Here is a 16930-nt window from a genome sequence, read left to right as displayed (position 1 = left end):
TTGGGAATTGCACCATTTCTGCTAATAGAATTTCTACGTTCCAAGGGGACCTAATAACAACTTGTTAACATCAGAAATTAAAAATTCAAGTTGAGCCCATGATGTCATGTATGTGGGCCTTGATGCTAGGACTTGACATAGGTTAGTTGGGAAGAGAAGTACTCATTCGGTCATAAATACATGTTATTTTAGATAAGATACGGTCTCCAATACATAAATTTAATCACTATTTTTTATTAGAATATATTTATAAAATTCATTAAATTTGTGATATTATGAAAGTATTTTTCAAGATAAATCTACACATGTGATTTTAAGGTTTCCAAACTAAATATTTTGAAAGTTATTGTTAGTCAAGTTTTAAAAGTTTGATCGAACATTTTTCAAAACAATATGTATTTATGACAAGAGGAAGTAATACAAAAGGAGAACAAAACCGCAGCAAAGGGCATCAAAGAACAGAACAAAGATGGCAGTGGCACCCTTCTTCTTCCTCCGTCACCTCTCCTCTAAAAGGCTAAAAGTCCAATTCTCTAGTCCCCAGTCTAATGCTTGCTATACCCAGCCTTTTCTTCCTTTTCTCTCCAATCTATATCTCCAAAACATGTATCCTTTGTTTTTTTGCGTGGAAAAGGATATATTAATCGAAACCAGAAGATATACAATTGTCATGAATTAGACGAGCAACAATATTCTCTTCCCGCCCTATCCAAGTTCCGGAGGCACCATGGATACGAGCGTGATTTGCTAACTCGTGACTAATTATGTTCTGGCTTCGGTCGACTTTTTTGATCTCCAGTATCCTTTGTCCGGTGAATAAAAGTTTCACCTCCCTGACCGCATGGGCCAGGGTTGAGCAGTATTCTTCTCGAGTTGTGGCTAGATGAATAATAGTGGTACAATCAGTTTCCACAATTATTGGTGTTAATGTATATTGGAACGCCAATTCAATACCCTCCTTGCAAGCCACTTCTTCAGCCTCCAGAGCATATAAACAATGCAGTATTGGTATGCATGCAGTGACTATTCCCTTTCCTTAGCTATGCCGTAACACTATCCCAATGCCCCCCATCCTGCAGGAAAAAAGAACCATCAACTTTTAGTTTATGCCAATCAGGAAGGGGGCGTGACCAAAGTTTGGGCACTGAGGATATCGATGTAGTGCCACGCCATTGTTTCTGTAGCTCTTCCAAAGAAAATCCAATGATTTGCTTGCCTTTTTCCACATCAAGATTTGGGTCCTACATGATCAGTAACAAGGATTGGACATAGCTTTCCAAGAAGCGTCGGGAAGCCTCCACCGGTGATGCCAGTTTATGGTGCACCACCTCATTTCGCATATGCCAGACATGTCATAACAACATAAGTAACATCATGCGATCAGTCTGAGGAATGTTATCTAATAGAATTAACAACAATTGCGTACCTATGACTCGCGACTCCTCGGCCGACAGCATATGCCATACTTGGCGCATGGCATTCCATAGGGCTTGAGCATTTGGGCCGTGACATAGAGCATGGTAGACATCTTCTTTTTTCCATTCCACAAACACAACAAGTATCATCTAGTTCAAGAAGACGACGACGTTTATTATCCCAAGTAGCCATGCTATTGGTAGCAACTTTCCAAGCAAAGATGCGTACCTTCTGCGAAACAGGACACTTCCAGATGTGATTCCATAATGGGTTGCAACCATCCGGTTGTAAACTAGCAGCCTCGCCCCCATTATCTCACCTCTGAATATCCACTGCTAATCTGTATGCGCTCTGCACTATGAACATACCATTTTTCTCTGGGTGCCAAGCTAAAAAATAATCACCACCTCTACATGAAGTTTTGATGTTTACAATGTCATTTACATCCACCTTCAAGAATGTTTGAGTTTCTGTATATCTCAAGCACCATTCGCATTTAGGAATGCCAAAACACGCTTAATTCTTCAATTTCCTTATTTGCTAATTACCCTGTGTGATGTATTCCTTGGAATCCAAGGATCTCTCCAAACTTTGATCAAATGTCCATTACCTACTCGCCAAATCAGTCCTTGCTTCAAGAGTTCTAAGACGTGTTCAATGGCACGCCATGTGGGCGAGGCATTCCCTGTGAACACAGTATCACCCAAACAGCCATTCGGATAATAGCGTGCCTTTAATACCCTCGCACAAAGGCTATCTGGCTTTTGAATAAGCCTCAATGCTTGACGCACCAACAATGCCTGATTGAATAGCTTCATATTTCTGAATCACATACCTCCTCTATTTTTTTATCGAGTTGGCTTATCCCATACAATCCAATGAGTTTTCATTTTTCCGTTCTCCACGCCTCACCAGAAATTCTAGGTAAGTCTTGTAAGGTTTTCTAATATCGACTTAGAAAGGTTGAACACCCCTATGATATATCCTTTGTTAGAAGGTTGGCAATACAACTCTAAACCGTCTGTATCTATACTTCTCCAGAATATCTATCTCCAAAATAATTTTATAACTGGTGGTATCCCATCAGCCCTGAGTCAGCTGAAAGGTCTTGAAACTCTTGATCTTTCAAGCAACAATTTTTCAGGTCAAATACCTGTAATTAATAAGCGCTATCAGTATTTAAAAAATTTAATACACCATTATTTCATATCATTTCCTTTCCTTAATGTGTCAGTTACTTTTCTTATGCAAAGATATTAATACTCCATTATTTTCTTTCGCTATCTTAAATTGAGAAGTTTTAGAGATGTATTCTAGCTAGGGATGACAATCTAATGTGACGGATACGGGTAGTGCTCACATATACCCGTATCTGCTAGTTTTTACTTGCCCATGGGTATACCCGCGAATGCCTACGGGCGAAGAACGGGCACCAAACCTGTCACCCGCTAGGGGCGACAGGTATGATTGAATGGGCAACGCTAGCGGCGACGGTGCAGGGCAGGGCAAGTGGCGTGTCACGGGTTGGGGCGGCGTAGGGCCGGTCGGGGCGGAGCAGAGAGGAGCTGGCATCGGTGGGGCTGGGACTGGGAGGAGGCGGCGGGGCATGGTGGGAGCTCGAGAGAGGGAGCGGCGTGCTAGGAAAGGAATCAAAATTTGGAGGATTGGGTTGGCCCACATATCAAACTTGTTTCACGGGTAAATAGGTTTCGTTAGTATGGGTACGTCTTACCTATATCCATACTCGTTGACCCGTTATGTAGTATTTTCTATCCACGAACGTATTAGTGGGTATCAAATGCTACACATACCCTATTATATTTGTGTATTTACCCACGGGTAAACAGGTAATCGGGATAAATTGACATTCATAATCCCAGCTTTTTTGTTTTTCAATTATTTTTCTCGTGAAATCTTTTTGTCCCCGTCATAGTATTATTGATTCACGTGCGTAAACACGTACGTGGTTGCTAGTCCCTTAAAGTTATAAGAAAAAAATCATATTCATATGAAAAATGATCAAATTAAACATGTGACACTAGCTAAATAGTAAAATTGATCTGCAAACGTTAACGTAAGTAGCTGTTTGGGAAATCTTTGATCAACGCCCTCGCTGACTAGTAAAAGGTAAAAGGTAAAAGGTAAATGACATAGAATCAACCAGGGCCCGCTTGTCAGTTTTCTTCCTTTCTCTTTTCGTGCTTCTTCTCACAATAGCCGTGCCAGGCGTGGCGCGCCGAACGCCGACGGGGGCGGCGGCGGGGGAGCCCCCACCCCCACCCAAAAAAAAAAGAAAGAAAACACCCACAGGATGATGTGGGACGGAGGAGGAGAAGACCAGCGACGTCTCTGGGATCCCCGCAAGGTGGCGGCGCCGTCAGCCTGCGTGTCGCGGCCGACGGGGGCGTCCGGACTCTCAGGAACGAAGAGAAACCAAGGCAAGGTAATCCAAGCACTTGGGTTTTTTTAGACAATGGAAAAAGAGTTTCGGTTTTTTGCATTCTGATGTATACACCTCTTGTCCATTATTATACCATCACATTTCATAACTGAATGTTGAAAGAAAATAAAAATATAAAAGACCACATGAATGTAAATTATTGATTCTTGACCCAAAAAAAAAAAACTCCATGGCTACCGCTTCTAAAACTTGGCACACCTTGTTTATGCTCTCGCTTTCCATCCAAGCAGTTGGGTATCCTTTATTTTCACTGCATTATTGTACTCCTTGGGTGCTTTGTTTCAACTAAGGTGATTTCGGTTGTGCTGCAATAGAAATGTCAAATACCACGGTTTTCTGAAGAATCTTTAGGGGGGATTTGACTCGCAAAGATGTTTCTTTGCAATGTCTTGTGACTTTTGTGACTCAGAAAATTTAGGCTGCTACAATTTAGACCATCTCCAACGAAAGCTGCAAAATTCAGAAATCCAGTGCTACAGTTATTTGCGGACTACTGTTTGTAGAGTATGAATGTGGGGGTAAAAAGAGGAGAAGAGTAATGAAAGGTAGGAAATAGTGTAACTATTGGAGATGAAAAAATAAAAGATGCTGTAATAATGTTAGATGATAATGTAATAGTATTGTAGAGGATAAATTTTTAAAGTCTTTGTTGGAGATAGGCTTATGGCCTGCAACTTGCTGGGACTGTCTGACCATATTCAGCTTGAACGGACTAATCTAGTAGGCCAATTTGATCAATACTTTGTAAAACGAAAAAAGGAATCCTATCATTCAAAACAGTACTGCCGGACCTGATTGCTTAACCGAATGAACATCCGTTTGCAAGTGGTTGGTTGGTTCTCAACCTGTGTCCTCCCACTTGCCATTATGCAGTATATAAGTGCTAGGTGCTAGATGAAAGATAGTGGTTCTTGGATGCATCCATGTAGAAGAAACATTGACCAAAGAATGGCGGCTAGGTGACCAGTGACTTGACAACTCTCTAATTCAGGCACCAGCATATAAATATGAATGATATCTCCTTGAGTATGTTCTAGCGTGCACTTGTAGCCACTACCTTATGGTCATGTCTGTGGAGTAATAACATTGTTCTGCTTCTCATTGTTGCTCTTCTGTTCCTATGCTCTGGTGTCTCCAGGGAGCAGCAATGCCACAGCCGATGAGGTCGCGCTACCCTCCTTCAAGTCGATGTTCCCTTCTGAGGGCTTGTTGGCAGCTTGGAACACGTCCAGCCACTACTGCAGATGGCCAGGAGTTGTTTGCAGCCGTCGGCACCCCGAGAAGGTCGTCTCGCTGAGCTTGGGCTCCTCTCACCGTTATTGGGCAACCTATCCTTTCTCAGGATTCTGGACCTTCATGACAACCACCTCGTCGGGCAGATACCTCCGGAATAGCTCGGTCGTCTCAGCAGGCTTCAGGTGCTTAATCTGAGCACAAATTCTCTCCAAGGTGGAATTCCTGTGGCTGTGGTAGGATGCACCAATCTCTCGATGCTTCACCTAAGCGATAACCAACTCCAAGGTCAGTTCCCTACCGAGATAGGTGCCAGCCTGAAAAAACTTGTCCTTTTGAACGTTGATGAGAACAATGGTTTCTCGGGAGAGATCCCTTCATCTTTGGCAAATTTGTCTTTGATTGAACTATTGAACTTGCAAGACAATAAGTTCTCCGGTGAGGTACCCCCTCCTTTGGGCAACCTTACAAACCTCAGGGTTCTTTCTCTCGATGACAACGAGCTATCTGGCACTATCCCTTCATCTTTAGGCCAGTTGTCCAGTTTATCTATTCTCACTTTAGGCTTTAACAATTTGACTGGACTGATCCCCAGTTCCATTTGGAACATTTCCTCTTTACGAGAATTCACTGTCCAGCAAAATTCTTGAAGTGGAAGCATTCCTCCAACTGCATTTGGTGCTTTTCCGAATCTCCAGCTTATAGGAATAGACCACAACAAATTTCATGGTGTTGAAGTAATTGGCGCAGGATAATCCCTTAGGTCTTGATCTCTCATATATATAGATGATGTACATCGGGGAGATCACAACTGTGGCCAACGGGCTTACATAAATCAAGGAGGCGCAGCTCCAAAGAATAGGCATCACCTTCTATCTGTAGATATATACTTCTATGTTTAACACCCCCCTCAATCTGGACGGTGGGAAACTAAGTTCAGATTGCGCCGAAATTGACTAAAAGGAGTAGTCGCCAATGGCTTGGTCATGATGTCGGCTACTTGATCTTTGGAGGATATGAACTGAACATCAAGTTGACGAGACGAAACACGCTCTCGAACAAAGTGATAGTCTACCTCAACATGCTTCGTGCGACGATGAAAGATGGGATTAGCCGACAAGTAAGTGGTGCCAATGTTGTCAGACCATAAGCTAGGCGGTCGTATCTGAGGAATCCCGAGCTCACGCAATAGAACTTGGATCCATATCAATTCAGCAGTAGCATTGGTAACAGCTTTGTATTAAGCCTCTGTACTAGAACGAGAGACAGTCGGCTGTTTGCGAGAGCTCCAAGAAACGAGGTTGCCACCAAAGAAGATGGCATAACCGCCTGTGCTGCGACAATCATCTGGATTCCTAGCCCAATCAGCATCCGAGAAGGCACTCAGTAAGGAGGAACCGGACTTAGTGAGGCACAAGCCCAGATCGGAGGTCGCATGTAGATAGCGCAATATGCGCGTCACTGCCGCCCAATGCACAGTGGTCGGGGCAGAGAGAAATTGACAAACTCGGTTGACACAGAACAAGATATCAGGCCGTGTCAATTATAAGTATTGGAGAGCACCAACCACACTCCGGTACCTTGTGGCATCTTCAGCGGAGAGAGGATCACCACTGTGCAGAGACAATTTGTCAGTAGGAAGCATAGGAGTGGGAACTTCTTTAGAGGCGACCATATTGGTGTGTGACAGAAGGTCTTGAATATATTTATGTTGCGTCAAAACAAGCCCAGTAGAAGTATGATGCACTTCTATTCCAAGAAAATAGCCAAGAATGCCAAGATCTTTCACTGCAAAATCATCTTGAAGTTGAGTAAGAAGCCTATCTGTGGCTGATGATGAAGAGCTAATAATTATAATATCATCAACATAGACGATAATATACATCTGAATTCCCCCTTTATTGAAAATGAAGAGAGAAACATCGGCCTTAGAAGCTTGAAATCCCAACTGCAAAAGTGTGGAGCTTAAGCGAGAAAACCAAGCACGCGGAGCCTGTTTGAGGCCATAAAGAGACTTGTTCAACTTGCAAAGATGATTAGGATGACCCGAATCCACAAAACCTGGTGGTTGTTTTATATAAACATCCTCATGGAGAAGACCATGCAAAAAGGCATTCTGAATATCAATCTGCCGAAGAGACCAACCACGAGATACTGCAAGAGACAATAATAATCGAATAGTGGTAGGCTTGACCACTGGGCTGAAGGTATCATCATAATCAACCCCATACTGCTGTTTAAAACCTTTTGCAACCAAGCGTGCCTTATATCGATCAAAAGATCCATCTGGTTTGTGCTTGAGTTTGAAGACCCACTTGCAGTCAATGACATTAAGACCATCACGAGGAGGAACAAGGTGCCATGTCTTGTTTTTGACAAGAGCCTGAAATTCATCATTCATTGCACTACGCCAGAGGGGATGCTCCATAGCAACAACATAAGAGGAAGGTTCTGTAGCAGAAGCCCGGACAGCAGAATAGGTGACCGTCCCATTAGTACGAATTTTTGGGCGCTTAATATTGTGTTGAAGGCGTGTTCCGTACGGGTGAGCGGGAGGAGCTGGTGCACTTGCATCTGATTGGCCAGCAGCAACCTAGCGCGCAGGCGAACCTGTCTCGGGCCGAACAGCCGAGGAAGGTGCCGGGCAAGCAGGCGGCAGCGCCAGCCGGTGTCCGCACGACAAGAGATGTGGGATCCCGAGGCTGAGGCGCACCACATGGGGAGAGCGGCGGAGGCCTCGAGGCAACCGAATCAATTCCTGGCGGCAAATCCAGAGCACCTGCAGAAGAGAATGTCGGCATCGATCCCGGAGGCGATTCTTGCGCCAAGCCAACCGGATTTTCTGCGTCCGGATGTGCTGCATCCACAAAATTAGCATGAGGCAAAATATGCATAGGGTTAATGTTCAAATTAAAACTGCCATTGTCCTGGAATGAGGGTGACGAGATAGGTTGGTTAGCAATGTCAGATGAAGGACTAGTGGAGAAAGGAAATATCGATTCATCAAAAATAACATCGCGCGAAATATAGACGCGTCCGGAATCCATATCAAGACATTTGTACCCCTTATGAAGAGAGCTATACCCAATAAAAACACAGGCTTTGGAGCGAAAAGAGAGTTTGTGTTTGTTATAGGGTCGAAGGTGAGGCCAACAGGCACAACAAAAAATTTTAGCATAGAATAGTTGGGTGGGACTTTGAGGAGGCGTTCTAAGGGGGACAAATTGTCAATGACTCTGGTGGGAAGTCTATTAATAAGATAGGTAGCTGTCAAAAAGGCTTCATCCCAAAATTTAATGGGCATAGACGCATGAGCTAAAAGTGCAAGACCCGTTTCGACTATGTGACGATGCTTACGCTCGGCCGAGCCATTTTGTTGATGGGTATGAGGGTAGGAAACGTGATGTGCTATACCAAGAGACCGAAAAAATTGATTATGAAACTTCTGGTACTCCCCACCCCAATCTGACTGAACGCACTTAATTTTTGTATCAAGGAGTCGTTCTACATGAGCCTGGAATTGCAAGAATATGTGTTGGGCATCAGTTCTATCATGCATCAAATAAATCCAGGTGAACTTACTAAAGTCATCAATAAAACTGATGTAATACTTATAACCACCAACAGATGGAGGGGCAGGACCCCATACATCAGAGAAAACAAGTTCGAGTGGTGAAGTAGAATGATGAATCGAATTATTATAGGGTAATTGATGACTCTTGGCTGATTGACATGCATTACAAACTGAAGAACTCGACTCCTTGACACATGGAAGACTCTGAAGACTCAAAACAGACTTGACGACTTGGGTAGAGGGGTGGCCGAACCGAGCATGCCACTGGTCCGGGCGTGCAGTGACACTCACAAGGGCTTGTTTGAGAAACTCGACATCAGATGGCTTAATGGGGTAAAGGCCGGACTCACACCTTCCTTCCAGGAGTAACTTCTTCATTGCTTGGTCCTTTATAAGAAAATGAAAGGGATGAAATTCAAAGAAAACATTATTATCACGGGAAAGCTTATGAACGGAAAGGAGGTGTTTAGAGATTTCAAGAACATGAAGAACATTATTTAATGCAAGAGGGCGAGTAGCAGTGTTAATAGAACAAGAACCGAGATGCATAATTGGCAAACTTGCTCCATTGCCGACTTGAACCGTTTCCCCACCATGATATTTCTCTCTCAAGGCGAGATGATCAAGATCACTAGTGATGTGATCAGTAGCCCCCGTGTCGCTGTACCAATTCGGATCAACCTTGTAGGAGGATGTGGCAGCCACCACAGCAGAGGGATGTTCGTCCTGATAGGACTCATCCATACGATACCAGCATTTGATGGCGGTATGACCAACACGGTCACAGATCTGGCGCCTCGGGCGACCAGGCTGATCATGGCCACCAGAGGTAGGAGGACCACGGCTCTGCCAAGCTGATCGCGACCGCGAGAACGGCCACGTCCACGGTTGCGTTGTTGACCGCCACACCCGGCGAAGTCGGCCGAAGCGCCAACATTGAGGCGCATCTCAGCCTGATGTTGGAGTTGGCGCGCCTCAAAGGACATCAGATGCGAATACACATCATCGAGGGTGAGTGCTTCACTCTTGGTGGTCATGGACGTAACGAACAGATCTTAGTCCGAGCTGAGGCCAGCCAAGAGGTAGGCGATGACTTCATCATCGCGAAGAGGAACACCAGCAGCGGCCAGCTCGGAGGCGAGGCCCTTCACCTTGCGAAAGTAGTCGGCGGTAGAGAGATCGCGCTTCTTGGTGGTGACGAGATCAACCCTGATCTGGATGGTGCGAGCATGCGTAGCGGAGGAGAACATGCACTGCAGGGTGTCCCATGCCTCTTTAGAGGTCGTTGCGGACACCACATCTTGGAGAATTTCCTCGGTGAGCGAGGAGAGAAGGCCGCTAAGGACCTGCTGATCTTGATCATACCACCGGTCGTATGCCAGATTGGGCACGAGATCGACACCCGCATTGGACGATGAGGCGACGTGCTTTGGTGGTGCCGGGGTGGATCCATCTATAAAGCCCATAAGCTTTGTACTCTGCAAATACGGGAGGAGTTGGGTGCGCCATAGGATGAAATTGGTTTTGTTGAGGCGAATGGTAACGGCGTGGTGGATCAGGATAGCAGCAAAAGTGGATGTTGCGGCTGAGTTGGAGATGGTGGAGGAGGTGGTGGAGGAGGAAGAAGATGACGTGACCGACATCTTCAAAGAAAAATCCGTGGCTCTGTTACCATGTTGAAGTAATTGGTGCAGGATAATCCCTTAGGGTCTTGATCTCTCATATATATAGATGATGTACATCGGGGAGATCACAACTGTGGCCAACGGGCTTACATAAATCAAGGAGGCGCAGCTCCAAAGAATAGGGATCACCTTCTATCTAGATATATACTTCTATGTTTAACACATGGCAGTATCCCCGCGTCCATTGCTAATGCTTCCAATCTGTTGGCTGTTCAGCTTGGTGCCAACCCCATAAGTGGCATCATTCCTCCTGAGATTGGAAGCTTAAGTAATATCCAATTTCTAGTACTGCTTGCAGAGACATTGCTTGAAGCTAAAGAACCCAATGATTGGAAATTCATAACTGCATTAACAAATTGTTCCCAGTTAAAAATGTTGTACTTGAGTAATTCTAACTTTGGAGGAGTTCTTCCTGCTTCACTTTCCAATCTGTCCACCTCGCTGATGCGTCATGCCGTTGACACAAACAAAATTTCGGGAAGCATACCTAAAGATATTGATAATCTGGTCAACTTACAAGCTCTTGATCTCGGTAACAACTATTTCACAGGAGATCTTCCCTCCTCCATCGGTGGGTTTCAAAATCTGCAACTTCTCTTCATAGCAAACAACAAACTTGGTGGATCAATCCCACAGACATTAGGAAATCTAACAGAACTAAATATTTTAGATCTCGGATCAAATGTTTTTAGCGGTAGTATAGCAAGCATTATTGGAAACCTTACAAACTTGCTGTACCTAAGCCTAGATAGTAATAACTTTACACACCAAATTCCAAGCGAGGTATTCAGCATTCCCAATCTCTCTAGATGTTTGAATCTATCCAATAACAAGTTGGAGGCATCGATACCTCTAGATATTGGAAATTTGAAAAATATTGTAGAATTCCATGCTGAGTCGAACAAATTATCAGGTGAAATCCCTAATTCCCTTGGTGAATCCCTTGGTGAATGCCAACTTCTCCAGAATCTCTATCTCCAAAATAATTTTTTAACTGGTGGAATCCCATCGGCCCTGAGTCAGCTGAAAGGTCTTGAAACTCTTGATCTTTCAAGCAACAATTTGTCAGGTCAAATACCAACGTTCTTAGGGGACCTTACATTTCTGTATTCTCTGAACTTATCATTCAACGACTTTGTCGGAGAAGTACCAACTGTAGGTGTATTTGCAAATGTTTCTGGAGTTTCAATCCAAGGCAATGGCAAACTTTGCAATGGCATACCTGATCTACATTTGCCTCCTTGTTCGTTACAACTACACCAAAGAAAAAACCACAAACTTGTGGTGGTACCTATTGTTATTTCTCTTGTCGCAACACTGGTCATCCTTTCATCACTCTACATACTTCTAACCTGGCGCAAGAGAAGCAAAACCAAAACCCCTTCAACAACACTCGTGCAAGGCCACCCATTGATCTCATACTCTCAGTTGATGAAAGCAACAGATGGTTTCTCTTCTCCATATTTGCTGGCTCTGGATCATTTGGGTCTGTGTACAAAGGAGAGTTAGACGGTCAAGATGGTGAAAGTAACGATCTTGTTGTTGTGAAGGTATTAAAGCTTCAAACTCCTGGGGCACTCAAGAGTTTCATAGCTGAATGTGAAGCACTCCGAAACATGCGACACCGGAATCTCGTCAAGATAGTTACAGCTCGTGCAAGCGTCGATGCCAGAGGAAATGACTTCAAAGCAATTGTGTATGACTTTATGCCTAATGGCAATTTAGATAACTGGCTACATCCTGACGCAAATGAGCAAACAGAGAAGGTACTTGGATCTCGCAGAAAGAGTGACCATACTGCTAGATGTGGCTTACGCGTTGGATTATCTTCATTCTGGTGGCCAAGCACCTGTTATACATTGTGATCTTAAGCCAAGCAATGTGTTTTTGGATGCTGATATGGTAACCCATGTTGGAGACTTCGGACTCGCCAAGATTATTGTTGAAGGAAGCTCCATTGTCCAACATTCAGCGAGCTCGATGGGATTTAGAGGGACAATTGGTTATGCTGCCCCAGGTTAGCGAACTGTTTTGTCTTGTCTATGTTTATGACTTGGCTTATTTGCCTTTATTGTTCATTACTGTATTATCAAATAAAGCATGCTGATGGAGAAACTTATGGATCACTTTCAGAAGGAACTTTTTTAAAAAAATTATGCCATGCAACCTTTGCTTTCTGCTATAATTTACAGCAGTACCTTAAACTTAGAACTGTGTGCATCCTAAGATATCTTATATTTTCCAAACATTTAATGCTGCAGAGTATAGTGCTGGAAATGTGGTGTCAACAAATGGAGACATTTACAGTTATGGAATTCTTGTGTTAGAATCGGTAACTGGAAAGAGGCCCACTGATAACATATTCACACAAGGAATGAGCCTTCATGAATACGTTGAGATGGCCCTACATAATGGACTGATGGACATTGTTGACACGCGTCTGTCTTTGAGCCTCAATAATGAACTTCATGATGCAAGTCCTTCATACAATAGAAAGATTGATTTCCTGATTTCACTACTTAGACTTGGACTGTCCTGCTCTGAGGAAATGCCGACCGGTAGGATGCCAACTGGAGATATCATCAAGGAGCTGCTTGCCATCAAAGAATCTCTCTTGTAGGGAATGCACAATACGGATATGGCACACTCCACAATCCACAGTTCCTTCTCCCTTGAAGTGACTCTCGGCGGCAAAAAGACGAAGACCGGTTCGCATCCCCAGTTAGCTTAGGAATTGCAAGCACGCGCTAGCTAGAGCAATTGTTAAGTACAGTATTTGCTTGAGCGTATTGCTGTCTAGTGTTTCTGTCCAGCAGTTCCTTGCTTTCTGATGATCTTGAAGGTTCATGTTTGTTGTTTGTCTTGCCACTTCTGAAGAATCTAAGCTGGTGTACATTGCAGAGCACCTATCTAACAAAACTGTTGAGGGGCTCGTAGAGATGTTCAGCAACTTAAGGGATAAGAACTTAGAATTTTAAAAGTATCAACTTTTTTTTCTCAGTCTCCTTCACTACTGAAGTCTTGTTCAGTCAACTGAGAAATTGAATTCACTGTAACTTTGTATTGAACTTTGCGGTAGAGCAGAACGACTCGATGATTAAGGTTATCGATTTGAATTCTAGTTGCCTCATGCATATTGTTAGCATGTTGGTGATATTGCTGTCTAACTTGTTTTTCATAAGAATCGGTTTCTACCTTTCCATATCGGTTAATTTGGTGACACAATCGTACTCTTTTAATGCCAAGCCAGTTAGGTAGACCAGTTGTTCTATTTTATTGTTTTTGTCAGTCAAATCAACTCATGATCGATTTGAGAACAGTAACAGCACTGCTCAAAGGTTACTCGCTCCTTTGGACCTCGGGAATTTTGTTGCATTCATCTTGGAGTTGCGTTGTAAGCTACGAACATGATTTCCTACTTCTTCAAATAGGCTTTCGGCGAGAACAATCCATTTCCTTTGAGACGCAAAACTGATCTTTAAGTCCATGTGACACCGTTAAGTCTTGAAAATGATCTGCAACTGTTATGCTAAGTAGCAGTTTGGAAAAACCAATCGATGAGTCTATTAGACTGCAAAGCAACGACGCCATGCCAGTAGGCCACGATCGACCGCTCCATTTCCTTCCATTGCAATTTGCTACTGTTCATGCATATGAGTTGGTACGGTTATATGTGCAAGTTGCTAGTGCATTGTTCATGTCAACTTGCGAGTTGCTAGGGAGTCGCTTTTGGTCTTGCTTGTGAGTTGCTACTGTTATATGGATCAGTTGCTATAGTGGGTTGTTTTACACGGCTATTGGGTTGTGTCATTTGGGTTTAATAAGAGTATGATTGGTTGTTCATATGTCCTTTTATTCATATGAACTGTATATGCAGGCTAAGAAAAAGTAGACTGAGCGGATGCAAAGGTATTGAAAAGAAGAATGTTTGGTTGGTTATATCTGTCTTGACAGATTGAGCTGAGTTTCTGTTTGGTTGACTAAATATGAGATCATATAAGCGGATGCAAAAGTTAAAATTATGATTGGTTGCTCACATGGAAATGATTTTGTGACACTAACAAGTGGGTCCGTATGCATGAGCGGATGCAAGCTGTTGCCTCCGTCCGGCCAAGCTACGGAGGGAAGCGCGAATCTCCCGAGCCAGGCTGCGGGCGTATAGTTGCATCCGCTCATACAGGCTGAAACAGTACGTGCAGACAGCTAAACACGTATATCTCTGAGATTATACGCATTCACCGAGCTAGAATCCGTTCGTACAGACAACCAATCACGCTCCAATAGCCCACCTGAAATGAGAAGAGAAAATTCCACTAGCACTTGTAAACGTATAGACTATCAGAATCGTTTATTTATATTAAGATGAGATTCATACTTAAGAAGTAAATGAAAAAATTATAATATAAATAAGAAAATCAATAGATAATTATTATATAAAAATAATAGATGGACGAGATAACCCGTGTGTAGGGAGTTGCCTTTCCCTTAAATGACGTTGTGCCACTTGGGTTGGCTGGTATCGCTTGGTCGAGTTAGACCACGAACGCCTCCCTCTCTTGACTCTTTGGCCACGTCCACTCTTCCGCGACATCTAGTCGTCGTCCATGTCCGCCCGTCGCCGTCCACGCCCGCATGCGCGGGTGCAGGCTCGGCTGCGCCGTCCCTGTCCACGAGCGAGGCGGAGACTGAGGCGAGGAAGGGCGCGCGGGAGGTGCTGCAAGCTGTGCATGCACTACGTAGCATCCGGTACCTGGCTTCAGACGGCACGGGAGGTGCTGCATGGCTTTGAGAGCAATGGAGAAGAGCTCCACGGGAAGAGAGCTTTGCCTGCAGGAACTTGCCTATCATTGTGCGTATGTCTGTAATTGAAGATGTCTGCACAGAATGCTTAATATCATAATGTAGTGGAATCTTAGTCAATATAGTAAGAGTTTTAATATATCATTCATATAAGTTATGGCAACTGTTATTGTTATAGCAAATGTTATGATCGTATAAGAATAAATATCCATCAGAAAGATAGTAGTTGGATGGCATTAACTATTAAAAAAGGGATTATACTATAGATTAAGAGATAGAATATTAAGAAAGACTAGACTATTCTTATTATTTGATTATCTCTTGGATGTGCCCTCTATAAATAGAGCGGGTATATGACCAACCTAGATAATCTATACCATATTTTAAATATTACTTTTCTAAACCGACTACTATTCAATTCATAAACTAATTCTATCTCCTTTCTGACCAAATATCTTCTTTCTCAAATAATTTCATCTCCTACAAAACCTCTTTTATTTTTTAATTCCTAAACCTTCCTTCTAAATCACGGCGTTGGAGCCCTACCACTGTACTGCTGCAGGACTCGGTTACTGTTCGCGTGAACAGTAACCAGCATATTTCCTGCACGTGACAGCTATAGGTGACTTGCGGCTAGCTGAAGTATACTACTAAAGCCTCTGCACAGAAGCAGCTCGTTGAGTTGGCGGGTGGGAGTCAGGACTCGGTCTTGTTAAACTCCTATTGGAAGACTACTTGAACTATATATATTACAGATTGGAATAAAGCAAAGAACTCTCTAACATATATTGCTTCTCTTGTTCTTGTTCTACTTGGAATTATCAAGCTGTGTTCGAGAGTCGAAGAGGAAGAGGTTCTAACCGTCGATAACATTATTCAACTCGTTATCAGCACGCTTTACCCTCCATCATCGGCGACATCGTCGGCATCTACATCCTCTAAAGAGGGTCATGGCCAAGCTGTGTTGCAGCATGGTCGCGGGATTGAAGGAGGAGGCAACGAAGTACGATGCCGGAGGCGATGAAGAAGGAGGACGAGGTGGATGTCGCCAGATCCGCCTCGAATCGGGGCTTGGCCACCTTTTTGTTGGTGATGGCTGGCAGCGGGTCTTCATGCCCGCCATGGAGGATGACAGCGCGCATGCAAGCATGCACGTCGGAGTGGGAGGTGAATTTGGCGGCCCTTACAGTGGTCATGTGCAGCATGCATAGGTGGTGGCATGTGCTGGAGCCATGGGAGTGTGGCTTCATGGCGTCACTCGTGAGGAGGACGCAAAGGGTGACGGGGGGTCACCGGACCCATCGATTTAGTGATGGCGACTTTGGATGGAGGTAGCGGCACGTTCAGGCCATGGTCGCGGAGGACTCAACGATGATGTCTTCTTTGAGACGACGCTCGTCGACCTCGATGAGATCGGGAAGATTGTCGGCTTTGATGTCGTTGGTTATGCGTTTGTGTGTGGATCTAGCGGTGGCCTTTGAGCCACCACACGTGTTCTCTGCCGACGGCTAGGGTTTTGATAGAATCTAGTGGACCCATCGTGTATTTTTGCATGCAAGCAACATATCGTTCATGTATGTATTGCATGTATAGAAAAATTAGGGCAACTACCTTGCTCAATGGCCAGGACACAGTGATTCTATGAGATGCGAATACACATATTGTAGGGCGTGCCTCCGGTAGATCGCGTGATGCAGGTAGATGCTCGATGTCGTGCATATCGGAAGCAAGCAGACGATCTGATCGTGCCAACAACATGTA

At 44.0% G+C, this 16930-nt stretch overlaps 1 non-coding gene and 1 pseudogene across 1 annotated transcript; one reads left to right on the top strand and one right to left on the bottom strand.

Moving 5' to 3' along the window:
- Window positions 1-3727: 3727 nt before the first annotated feature.
- Window positions 3728-12989, top strand: LOC133901054 (receptor kinase-like protein Xa21; annotated as a pseudogene).
- LOC133901118 (small nucleolar RNA Z247) lies at window positions 9658-9796 on the bottom strand. Its single transcript, XR_009906653.1, has one exon. It is a non-coding gene; the product is annotated as a small nucleolar RNA Z247 (small nucleolar RNA).
- Window positions 12990-16930: the final 3941 nt, after the last annotated feature.

The sequence above is a fragment of the Phragmites australis genome, chromosome 19, assembly GCF_958298935.1.
Source record: "Phragmites australis chromosome 19, lpPhrAust1.1, whole genome shotgun sequence".
NCBI classification, from domain to species: domain Eukaryota; kingdom Viridiplantae; phylum Streptophyta; class Magnoliopsida; order Poales; family Poaceae; genus Phragmites; species Phragmites australis.
Note: the sequence above shows the minus strand (reverse complement) of the source record. Positions and strands in the feature narration are given on the sequence as shown.